Here is a 12,500-nt window from a genome sequence, read left to right on the forward strand (position 1 = left end):
AAATGTGTCCGAAACAGCGCCCCTTAGGCGGACACAGGTGTCTGCATGAGCCCCTGTCGCTCAGAAGCTGGAAGATCAGTTTGAAAAAGGACCGGGGTAAAGAGGGGGGAAGCACCATATATGTGTCCGGGAAGGCGCCCCTCGGGCGGACACAGGTGTCTGCATGAGCCCCTGTCGCTCAGATGCTGGAAGATCAGTTTGAAAAAGGACCGGGGTAAAGAGGGGGGAAGCACCATATATGTGTCCGGGAAGGCGCCCCTCGGGCGGACACAGGTGTCTGCATGAGCCCCTGTCGCTCAGATGCTGGAAGATCAGTTTGAAAAAGGACCGGGGTAAAGAGGGGGGAAGCACCATATATGTGTCCGGGAAGGCGCCCCTCGGGCGGACACAGGTGTCTGCATGAGCCCCTGTCGCTCAGATGCTGGAAGATCAGTTTGAAAAAGGACCGGGGTAAAGAGGGGGGAAGCACCATATATGTGTCCGGGAAGGCGCCCCTCGGGCGGACACAGGTGTCTGCATGAGCCCCTGTCGCTCAGATGCTGGAAGATCAGTTTGAAAAAAGAACCAGAGGATAGAGGGGAAAAACACCATATTTGTGTCCGAAAATAGCTCACTTTGACTCGGACGCGTTCCCTGTGATTTCAGCCTGTCAGACATGGTGCACATAGTAACGAGATGGAGGTGTTTTGGTCGACCAGGTAAAAAACGAAAAATCGAGAGAAGGTAAAAAGTAGGTGAAAAATTAAGCCTCTCTCGTTAAGGTACTTAGAAAAAATCCCAAAAAAAAAATGAACTCCCATTGAAATGAATGGGGAAAAATTTTTTTCTCGTTTTTTTTCTAAGTACAACAACGAGAGAAGGTAAAAAATGGTTTTTTTTAGCCTCTCTCGTTAAGGTACTTAGAAAAAAACCCAGATTTTTTTTTTTCTCGTTTTTTTTCTAAGTACAACAACGAGAGAAGGTAAAAACAGGTGCTTTTTAGCCTCTCTCGTTAAGGTACTTGGAAAAAATCCGAGACATGTTTGGTCTTCCCCACTGACAGTGCGCCTTTGCTGGGTAAGTTGTGGACGTGCCAGGCACCCCCGGGACACCGGTGGAACGCGGCCGGACTCGTGGTACTCCAACCCGGGCATAATTTTGGATATTTTCCGGTCCTTTTTTTCCCCACTTTCCCAACTTTTCTTCTGAATCACAGTGCGCCTTTGCTGGGTAAGTTGTGGACATGGCAGGCACCCCCGGGACACCGGTGGAACGCGGCCGGACTCGTGGTACTCCAACCCGGGCATAATTTTGGATCAAATTCGGGACTTTTGCCCACTTTCCCAACTTTTCTTCCCAATCACAGTGCGCCTTTGCTGGGTAAGTTGTGGACATGCCAGGCACCCCCGGGACACCGGTGGAACGCGGCCGGACTCGTGGTACTCCAACCCGGGCATAATTTTGGATCAAATTCGGGACTTTTGCCCACTTTCCCAACTTTTCTTCTGAATCACAGTGCGCCTTTGCTGGGTAAGTTGTGGACATGGCAGGCACCCCCGGGACACCGGTGGAACGCGGCCGGACTCGTGGTACTCCAACCCGGGCATAATTTTGGATCAAATTCGGGACTTTTGCCCACTTTCCCAACTTTTCTTCCCAATCACAGTGCGCCTTTGCTGGGTAAGTTGTGGACATGGCAGGCACCCCCGGGACACCGGTGGAACGCGGCCGGACTCGTGGTACTCCAACCCGGGCATAATTTTGGATCAAATTCGGGACTTTTGCCCACTTTCCCAACTTTTCTTCCCAATCACAGTGCGCCTTTGCTGGGTGCGTTGTGGACATGCCAGGCACCCCCGGGACACCGGTGGAACGCGGCCGGACTCGTGGTACTCCAACCCGGGCATAATTTTGGATCAAATTCGGGACTTTTGCCCACTTTCCCAACTTTTCTTCCCAATCACAGTGCGCCTTTGCTGGGTAAGTTGTGGACATGCCAGGCACCCCCGGGACACCGGTGGAACGCGGCCGGACTCGTGGTACTCCAACCCGGGCATAATTTTGGATCAAATTCGGGACTTTTGCCCACTTTCCCAACTTTTCTTCCCAATCACAGTGCGCCTTTGCTGGGTGCGTCGTGGACATTGTAGGCACCCCGGAACCCTGGTGGAACGCGGCGGGACTTGTGGGACTCGAACCTGGGTGTGATTTTGGACCAAATTCGGGACTTTTGCCCACTTTCCCAACTTTTCTTCCCAATCACAGTGCGCCTTTGCTGGGTAAGTTGTGGACATTGTAGGCACCCCGAGACACTGGTGGAACGCGGCGGGACTTGTGGGACTCGAACCTGGGTGTGATTTTGGACCAAATTCGGGACTTTTGCCCACTTTCCCAACTTTTCTTCCCAATCACAGTGCGCCTTTGCTGGGTGCGTCGTGGACATGTCAGGCACCCCGGAACCCTGGTGGAACGCGGCGGGACTTGTGGGACTCGAACCTGGGTGTGATTTTGGACCAAATTCGGGACTTTTGCCCACTTTCCCAACTTTTCTTCCCAATCACAGTGCGCCTTTGCTGGGTGCGTCGTGGACATTGTAGGCACCCCGGAACCCTGGTGGAACGCGGCGGGACTTGTGGGACTCGAACCTGGGTGTGATTTTGGACCAAATTCGGGACTTTTGCCCACTTTCCCAACTTTTCTTCCCAATCACAGTGCGCCTTTGCTGGGTGCGTCGTGGACATGTCAGGCACCCCGGAACCCTGGTGGAACGCGGCGGGACTTGTGGGACTCGAACCTGGGTGTGATTTTGGACCAAATTCGGGACTTTTGCCCACTTTCCCAACTTTTCTTCCCAATCACAGTGCGCCTTTGCTGGGTGAATTGTGGACATTGTAGGCACCCCGGAACCCTGGTGGAACGCGGCGGGACTTGTGGGACTCGAACCTGGGTGTGATTTTGGACCAAATTCGGGACTTTTGCCCACTTTCCCAACTTTTCTTCCCAATCACAGTGCGCCTTTGCTGGGTGCGTTGTGGACATTGTAGGCACCCCGGAACCCTGGTGGAACGCGGCGGGACTTGTGGGACTCGAACCTGGGTGTGATTTTGGACCAAATTCGGGACTTTTGCCCACTTTCCCAACTTTTCTTGCCCACTCACAGTGCGCCTTTGCTGGGTGCGTTGTGGACATTGTAGGCACCCCGGAACCCTGGTGGAACGCGGCGGGACTTGTGGGACTCGAACCTGGGTGTGATTTTGGACCAAATTCGGGACTTTTGCCCACTTTCCCAACTTTTCTTCCCAATCACAGTGCACCTTTGCTGGGTAAGTTGTGGACATGCCAGGCACCCCCGGAACCCTGGTGGAACGCGGCGGGACTTGTGGGACTCGAACCTGGGTGTGATTTTGGACCAAATTCGGGACTTTTGCCCACTTTCCCAACTTTTCTTCCCATTCACAGTGCGCCTTTGCTGGGTAAGTTGAGGACATTGTAGGCACCCCGAGACACTGGTGGAACGCGGCGGGACTTGTGGGACTCGAACCTGGGTGTGATTTTGGACCAAATTCGGGACTTTTGCCCACTTTCCCAACTTTTCTTCCCAATCACAGTGCACCTTTGCTGGGTAAGTTGTGGACATGCCAGGCACCCCCGGAACCCTGGTGGAACGCGGCGGGACTTGTGGGACTCGAACCTGGGTGTGATTTTGGACCAAATTCGGGACTTTTGCCCACTTTCCCAACTTTTCTTCCCATTCACAGTGCGCCTTTGCTGGGTAAGTTGAGGACATTGTAGGCACCCCGAGACACTGGTGGAACGCGGCGGGACTTGTGGGACTCGAACCTGGGTGTGATTTTGGACCAAATTCGGGACTTTTGCCCACTTTCCCAACTTTTCTTCCCAATCACAGTGCACCTTTGCTGGGTAAGTTGTGGACATGCCAGGCACCCCCGGAACCCTGGTGGAACGCGGCGGGACTTGTGGGACTCGAACCTGGGTGTGATTTTGGACCAAATTCGGGACTTTTGCCCACTTTCCCAACTTTTCTTCCCATTCACAGTGCGCCTTTGCTGGGTAAGTTGAGGACATTGTAGGCACCCCGAGACACTGGTGGAACGCGGCGGGACTTGTGGGACTCGAACCTGGGTGTGATTTTGGACCAAATTCGGGACTTTTGCCCACTTTCCCAACTTTTCTTCCCAATCACAGTGCGCCTTTGCTGGGTAAGTTGTGGACATTGTAGGCACCCCGAGACACTGGTGGAACGCGGCGGGACTTGTGGGACTCGAACCTGGGTGTGATTTTGGACCAAATTCGGGACTTTTGCCCACTTTCCCAACTTTTCTTCCCAATCACAGTGCGCCTTTGCTGGGTAAGTCGTGGACATTGTAGGCACCCCGGAACCCTGGTGGAACGCGGCGGGCCTTGTGGGACTCGAACCTGGGTGTGATTTTGGACCAAATTCGGGACTTTTGCCCACTTTCCCAACTTTTCTTCCCAATCACAGTGCGCCTTTGCTGGGTGCGTTGTGGACATTGTAGGCACCCCGAGACACTGGTGGAACGCGGCGGGACTTGTGGGACTCGAACCTGGGTGTGATTTTGGACCAAATTCGGGACTTTTGCCCACTTTCCCAACTTTTCTTCCCAATCACAGTGCGCCTTTGCTGGGTGCGTTGTGGACATTGTAGGCACCCCGAGACACTGGTGGAACGCGGCGGGACTTGTGGGACTCGAACCTGGGTGTGATTTTGGACCAAATTCGGGACTTTTGCCCACTTTCCCAACTTTTCTTCCCAATCACAGTGCGCCTTTGCTGGGTAAGTCGTGGACATTGTAGGCACCCCGGAACCCTGGTGGAACGCGGCGGGACTTGTGGGACTCGAACCTGGGTGTGACTTTGGACCAAATTCGGGACTTTTGCCCACTTTCCCAACTTTTCTTCCCAATCACAGTGCGCCTTTGCTGGGTAAGTTGTGGACATTGTAGGCACCCCGGAACCCTGGTGGAACGCGGCGGGACTTGTGGGACTCGAACCTGGGTGTGACTTTGGACCAAATTCGGGACTTTTGCCCACTTTCCCAACTTTTCTTCCCAATCACAGTGCGCCTTTGCTGGGTGCGTCGTGGACATTGTAGGCACCCCGGAACCCTGGTGGAACGCGGCGGGACTTGTGGGACTCGAACCTGGGTGTGATTTTGGACCAAATTCGGGACTTTTGCCCACTTTCCCAACTTTTCTTCCCAATCACAGTGCGCCTTTGCTGGGTGCGTCGTGGACATTGTAGGCACCCCGGAACCCTGGTGGAACGCGGCGGGACTTGTGGGACTCGAACCTGGGTGTGATTTTGGACCAAATTCGGGACTTTTGCCCACTTTCCCAACTTTTCTTCCCAATCACAGTGCGCCTTTACTGGGTGCGTCGTGGACATTGTAGGCACCCCGGAACCCTGGTGGAACGCGGCGGGACTTGTGGGACTCGAACCTGGGTGTGATTTTGGACCAAATTCGGGACTTTTGCCCACTTTCCCAACTTTTCTTCCCAATCACAGTGCGCCTTTGCTGGGTGCGTCGTGGACATTGTAGGCACCCCGGAACCCTGGTGGAACGCGGCGGGACTTGTGGGACTCGAACCTGGGTGTGATTTTGGACCAAATTCGGGACTTTTGCCCACTTTCCCAACTTTTCTTCCCAATCACAGTGCGCCTTTGCTGGGTGCGTCGTGGACATTGTAGGCACCCCGGAACCCTGGTGGAACGCGGCGGGACTTGTGGGACTCGAACCTGGGTGTGATTTTGGACCAAATTCGGGACTTTTGCCCACTTTCCCAACTTTTCTTCCCAATCACAGTGCGCCTTTACTGGGTGCGTCGTGGACATTGTAGGCACCCCGGAACCCTGGTGGAACGCGGCGGGACTTGTGGGACTCGAACCTGGGTGTGATTTTGGACCAAATTCGGGACTTTTGCCCACTTTCCCAACTTTTCTTCCCAATCACAGTGCGCCTTTGCTGGGTGCGTCGTGGACATTGTAGGCACCCCGGAACCCTGGTGGAACGCGGCGGGACTTGTGGGACTCGAACCTGGGTGTGATTTTGGACCAAATTCGGGACTTTTGCCCACTTTCCCAACTTTTCTTCCCAATCACAGTGCGCCTTTGCTGGGTGCGTTGTGGACATTGTAGGCACCCCGGAACCCTGGTGGAACGCGGCGGGACTTGTGGGACTCGAACCTGGGTGTGATTTTGGACCAAATTCGGGACTTTTGCCCACTTTCCCAACTTTTCTTCCCAATCACAGTGCGCCTTTGCTGGGTGCGTTGTGGACATTGTAGGCACCCCGAGACACTGGTGGAACGCGGCGGGACTTGTGGGACTCGAACCTGGGTGTGATTTTGGACCAAATTCGGGACTTTTGCCCACTTTCACAACTTTTCTTCCCAATCACAGTGCGCCTTTGCTGGGTGCGTTGTGGACATTGTAGGCACCCCGAGACACTGGTGGAACGCGGCGGGACTTGTGGGACTCGAACCTGGGTGTGATTTTGGACCAAATTCGGGACTTTTGCCCACTTTCCCAACTTTTCTTCCCAATCACAGTGCGCCTTTGCTGGGTAAGTTGTGGACATTGTAGGCACCCCGAGACCCTGGTGGAACGCGGCGGGACTTGTGGGACTCGAACCTGGGTGTGATTTTGGACCAAATTCGGGACTTTTGCCCACTTTCCCAACTTTTCTTCCCAATCACAGTGCGCCTTTGCTGGGTGCGTTGTGGACATTGTAGGCACCCCGGAACCCTGGTGGAACGCGGCGGGACTTGTGGGACTCGAACCTGGGTGTGATTTTGGACCAAATTCGGGACTTTTGCCCACTTTCCCAACTTTTCTTCCCAATCACAGTGCGCCTTTGCTGGGTGCGTCTGTGGACATTGTAGGCACCCCGAGACCCTGGTGGAACGCGGCGGGACTTGTGGGACTCGAACCTGGGTGTGCTTTTGGACCAAATTCGGGACTTTTGCCCACTTTCCCAACTTTTCTTCCCAATCACAGTGCGCCTTTGCTGGGTGCGTTGTGGACATTGTAGGCACCCCGAGACACTGGTGGAACGCGGCGGGACTTGTGGGACTCGAACCTGGGTGTGATTTTGGACCAAATTCGGACTTTTGCCCACTTTCCCAACTTTTCTTCCCAATCACAGTGCGCCTTTGCTGGGTGCGTCGTGGACATTGTAGGCACCCCGGAACCCTGGTGGAACGCGGCGGGACTTGTGGGACTCGAACCTGGGTGTGATTTTGGACCAAATTCGGGACTTTTGCCCACTTTCCCAACTTTTCTTCCCAATCACAGTGCGCCTTTGCTGGGTGCGTCTTAGGCATTGTAGGCACCCCGAGACACTGGTGGAACGCGGCGGGACTTGTGGGACTCGAACCTGGGTGTGATTTTGGACCAAATGCGGGACTTTTGCCCACTTTCCCAACTTTTCTTCCCAATCACAGTGCGCCTTTGCTGGGTGCGTCGTGGACATTGTAGGCACCCCGGAACCCTGGTGGAACGCGGCGGGACTTGTGGGACTCGAACCTGGGTGTGATTTTGGACCAAATTCGGGACTTTTGCCCACTTTCCCAACTTTTCTTCCCAATCACAGTGCGCCTTTGCTGGGTGCGTCGTGGACATTGTAGGCACCCCGGAACCCTGGTGGAACGCGGCGGGACTTGTGGGACTCGAACCTGGGTGTGATTTTGGACCAAATTCGGGACTTTTGCCCACTTTCCCAACTTTTCTTCCCAATCACAGTGCGCCTTTGCTGGGTGCGTCGTGGACATTGTAGGCACCCCGGAACCCTGGTGGAACGCGGCGGGACTTGTGGGACTCGAACCTGGGTGTGATTTTGGACCAAATTCGGGACTTTTGCCCACTTTCCCAACTTTTCTTCCCAATCACAGTGCGCCTTTGCTGGGTGCGTCGTGGACATGTCAGGCACCCCTGAACCCTGGTGGAACGCGGCGGGACTTGTGGGACTCGAACCTGGGTGTGATTTTGGACCAAATTCGGGACTTTTGCCCACTTTCCCAACTTTTCTTCCCAATCACAGTGCGCCTTTGCTGGGTAAGTTGTGGACATGCCAGGCACCCCCAGGACACTGGTGGAACGCGGCGGGACTTGTGGGACTCGAACCTGGGTGTGATTTTGGACCAAATTCGGGACTTTTGCCCACTTTCCCAACTTTTCTTCCCAATCACAGTGCGCCTTTGCTGGGTAAGTTGTGGACATTGTAGGCACCCCGGAACCCTGGTGGAACGCGGCGGGACTTGTGGGACTCGAACCTGGGTGTGATTTTGGACCAAATTCGGGACTTTTGCCCACTTTCCAAACTTTTCTTCCCAATCACAGTGCGCCTTTGCTGGGTGCGTCTTAGGCATTGTAGGCACCCCGGAACACTGGTGGAACGCGGCGGGACTTGTGGGACTCGAACCTGGGTGTGATTTTGGACCAAATTCGGGACTTTTGCCCACTTTCCCAACTTTTCTTCCCAATCACAGTGCGCCTTTGCTGGGTGCGTCGTGGACATTGTAGGCACCCCGGAACCCTGGTGGAACGCGGCGGGACTTGTGGGACTCGAACCTGGGTGTGATTTTGGACCAAATTCGGGACTTTTGCCCACTTTCCCAACTTTTCTTCCCAATCACAGTGCGCCTTTGCTGGGTGCGTCTTAGGCATTGTAGGCACCCCGAGACACTGGTGGAACGCGGCGGGACTTGTGGGACTCGAACCTGGGTGTGATTTTGGACCAAATGCGGGACTTTTGCCCACTTTCCCAACTTTTCTTCCCAATCACAGTGCGCCTTTGCTGGGTGCGTTGTGGACATTGTAGGCACCCCGAGACACTGGTGGAACGCGGCGGGACTTGTGGGACTCGAACCTGGGTGTGATTTTGGACCAAATTCGGGACTTTTGCCCACTTTCCCAACTTTTCTTGCCCACTCACAGTGCACCTTTGCTGGGTAAGTTGTGGACATTGTAGGCACCCCGAGACACTGGTGGAACGCGGCGGGACTTGTGGGACTCGAACCTGGGTGTGATTTTTGATCATTTCGTGGCCTTTTGCTATGCATGCCTTCTCCCCGCTAGTTTGATGTGTGCTGCTGCAAAAGTTCCAAGAGGGCGTTTTTGCCCCCCTCCAAACTCCCTCTCTTTGTTTATAGTGCATATTTTCTGCTGGATCTACTCTCTATTTACTCCAAGGAAAAAAACTAGCCGGTCGCGGCAAATTTTTACAATCGGTCGCCAAACTACGGCACGAGGGCCGAACGCGGTACGCCGGCGTCCAAGATACGGCCCGGGGATTTTTTTGATTTTTTGGGCTTTTTTTGATTTTTTTTGGACATGTTGGGCATCCCAGGACTCGGGTGCGACTGCAGGACGTGTGGGGCTCTAACCTGGGTGTGGTTTTTGGTCATTTTTCCAGACTTTTGCCCACTTTTCCAACTTTTCTTCCCCACTCACAGTGCGCCTTTGCTGGGTGCGTCGTGGACATGTCAGGCACCCCGGAACCCTGGTGGAACGCGGCGGGACTTGTGGGACTCGAACCTGGGTGTGATTTTGGCTCAAATTCGGGACTTTTGCCCACTTTCCCAACTTTTCTTCCCAATCACAGTGCACCTTTGCTGGGTAAGTTGTGGACATTGTAGGCACCCCGGAACACTGGTGGAACGCGGCGGGACTTGTGGGACTCGAACCTGGGTATAATGTTGGATCAAATTCGGGACTTTTGCCCACTTTTCCAACTTTTCTTCCCCACTCACAGTGCACCTTTGCTGGGTGCGTTTTGGGCATGTGGGGGGCACCTCGGACTCGGGTGGGACGCGGCGGGACTTGTGGCACTCGTACCTGGGTGTGATTTTTGATCATTTTGTGGACTTTTCCCCAGACACTCTCCACTTGTCTACCCCACTTCCCCTGTGACTTTGCTGGGGGGGCGTTTCCCCGCTGTCCTTTGTAGTGTAAGGGTTACTTTTCTTTTTTTTCTGTCTGAAAATAGGGCCCCAAAAGGCCTCACACTCCCCGGGAAGACCTGATGGACGCCTCGGCGTCACTGAAACAGGCCAATCTGTCTGAAAATATGGCCCACGAAAGGCCTCACATTCCCCGGGAAGACCTGATGGACGCCCCGGCGTCACCGAAATACGGCAAACTGTCTGAAAATAGGGGCTCCAAGGGTTCCCCACTCTTTCTGGCCCACAAAAGGCCTCTCATTCCCCGGGAACACCTGTAGGACTCCCCGGCGTCAAGGAAATACGCCAAACCGTCTGAAAATAGAGGCCCAAAAGAACTGGAAATAATGTGTTTAATTTGGGGGGTGATGTCTATAATTATGGGGGTGCATTGGAGGCGGGAGTCCACTGGAGGGCTCCACACCGTCTGAATATAGGGCCCCAAAAGGCCTGGAATTAATGTATTTAATTTGGGGGGTGCATTTGCAGCGGGAGTCCACCGGAGGGCTCCATTTCCCCACTCTTTTGTTGACATATGGCCACAAAAGGCCTCTCATTCCCCGGGAAGACCTGATGGACGCCCCGGCGTCACCGAAATAAGCCAAACTGTCTGAAAATAGGGGCTCCAAGGGTTCCCCACTCTTTCTGGCCCACAAAAGGCCTCTCATTCCCCGGGAACACCTGTAGGACTCCCCGGCGTCAAGGAAATACGCCAAACCGTCTGAAAATAGAGGCCCAAAAGAACTGGAAATAATGTGTTTAATTTGGGGGGTGATGTCTATAATTATGGGGGTGCATATTTTGCTTTCCGTACCCGGGTGGAGAACCATAGCAGGTCAGCCTTCTTAAAGGGACATCCTCCTAGGCACTTAGTCAAATTTCCGCCTTTTTTTTGGACTTCCAGCGAGGAGAGGGACTAATTTTGCTTTCCGCACCCGGGTGGAGAACCATAGCAGGTCAGCCTTCTTAAAGGGACATCCTCCTAGGCACTTAGTCAAATTTACGCCTTTTTTTTGGACTTCCAGCGAGGAGAGGGACTAATTTTGCTTTCCGTACCCGGGTGGAGAACCATAGCACGTCGGCCTTCTTAAAGGGAAATGCTCCTAGGCACTTAGTCAAATTCACGCCTTTTTTTTGGACTTCCAGCGAGGAGAGGGACAATTTGGCGTTCCTGACCCAGGTGGAGAACCATAGCAGGTCGGCCTTCTTAAAGGGACATCCTCCTAGGCACTTAGTCAAATTTACACCTTTTTTTTTGGACTTCCAGCGAGGAGAGGGACTAATTTTGCTTTCCGTACCCGGGTGGAGAACCATAGCAGGTCAGCCTTCTTAAAGGGACATCCTCCTAGGCACTTAGTCAAACTTACGCCTTTTTTTTGGACTTCCAGCGAGGAGAGGGACTAATTTTGCTTTCCGTACCCGGGTGGAGAACCATAGCAGGTCAGCCTTCTTAAAGGGACATCCTCCTAGGCACTTAGTCAAATTTCCGCCTTTTTTTTGGAACCATAGCACGTCGGCCTTCTTAAAGGGACATCCTCCTAGGCACTTAGTCAAATTTCCGCCTTTTTTTTGGACTTCCAGCGAGGAGAGGGACTAATTTGGCGTTCCAGACCCAGGTGGAGAACCATAGCACGTCGGCCTTCTTAAAGGGACATCCTCCTAGGCACTTAGTCAAATTTACGACATTTTTTTTTGGACTTCCAGCGAGGAGAGGGACTAATTTTGCTTTCCGGACCCAGGTGGAGAACCATAGCAGGTCGGCCTTCTTAAAGGGACATCCTCCTAGGCACTTAGTCAAATTCACGCCTTTTTTTTGGACTTCCAGCGAGGAGAGGGACTAATTTGGCGTTCCGTACCCAGGTAGAGAACCAAGGCACGTCGGCCTTCTTAAAGGGACATCCTCCTAGGCACTTAGTCAAATTTACGACATTTTTTTTTGGACTTCCAGCGAGGAGAGGGACTAATTTTGCTTTCCGGACCCAGGTGGAGAACCATAGCAGGTCGGCCTTCTTAAAGGGACATCCTCCTAGGCACTTAGTCAAATTCACGCCTTTTTTTTGGACTTCCAGCGAGGAGAGGGACTAATTTGGCGTTCCGTACCCAGGTGGAGAACCATAGCACGTCGGCCTTCTTAAAGGGACATCCTCCTAGGCACTTAGTCAAATTTACGACATTTTTTTTTGGACTTCCAGCGAGGAGAGGGACTAATTTTGCTTTCCGGACCCAGGTGGAGAACCATAGCAGGTCGGCCTTCTTAAAGGGACATCCTCCTAGGCACTTAGTCAAATTCACGCCTTTTTTTTGGACTTCCAGCGAGGAGAGGGACTAATTTGGCGTTCCGTACCCAGGTAGAGAACCAAGGCACGTCGGCCTTCTTAAGGGGACATCCTCCTAGACACTTAGTCAAATTCACGCCTTTTTTTTTGGACTTCCAGCTAGGAGAGGGACTAATTTGGCGTTCCGTACCCAGGTGGAGAACCATAGCACGTCGGCCTTCTTAAAGGGAAATGCTCCTAGACACTTAGTCAAATTCACGCCTTT

This window comes from Nerophis lumbriciformis, unplaced genomic scaffold (assembly GCF_033978685.3).
Source record: "Nerophis lumbriciformis unplaced genomic scaffold, RoL_Nlum_v2.1 HiC_scaffold_60, whole genome shotgun sequence".
NCBI lineage: Eukaryota > Metazoa > Chordata > Actinopteri > Syngnathiformes > Syngnathidae > Nerophis > Nerophis lumbriciformis.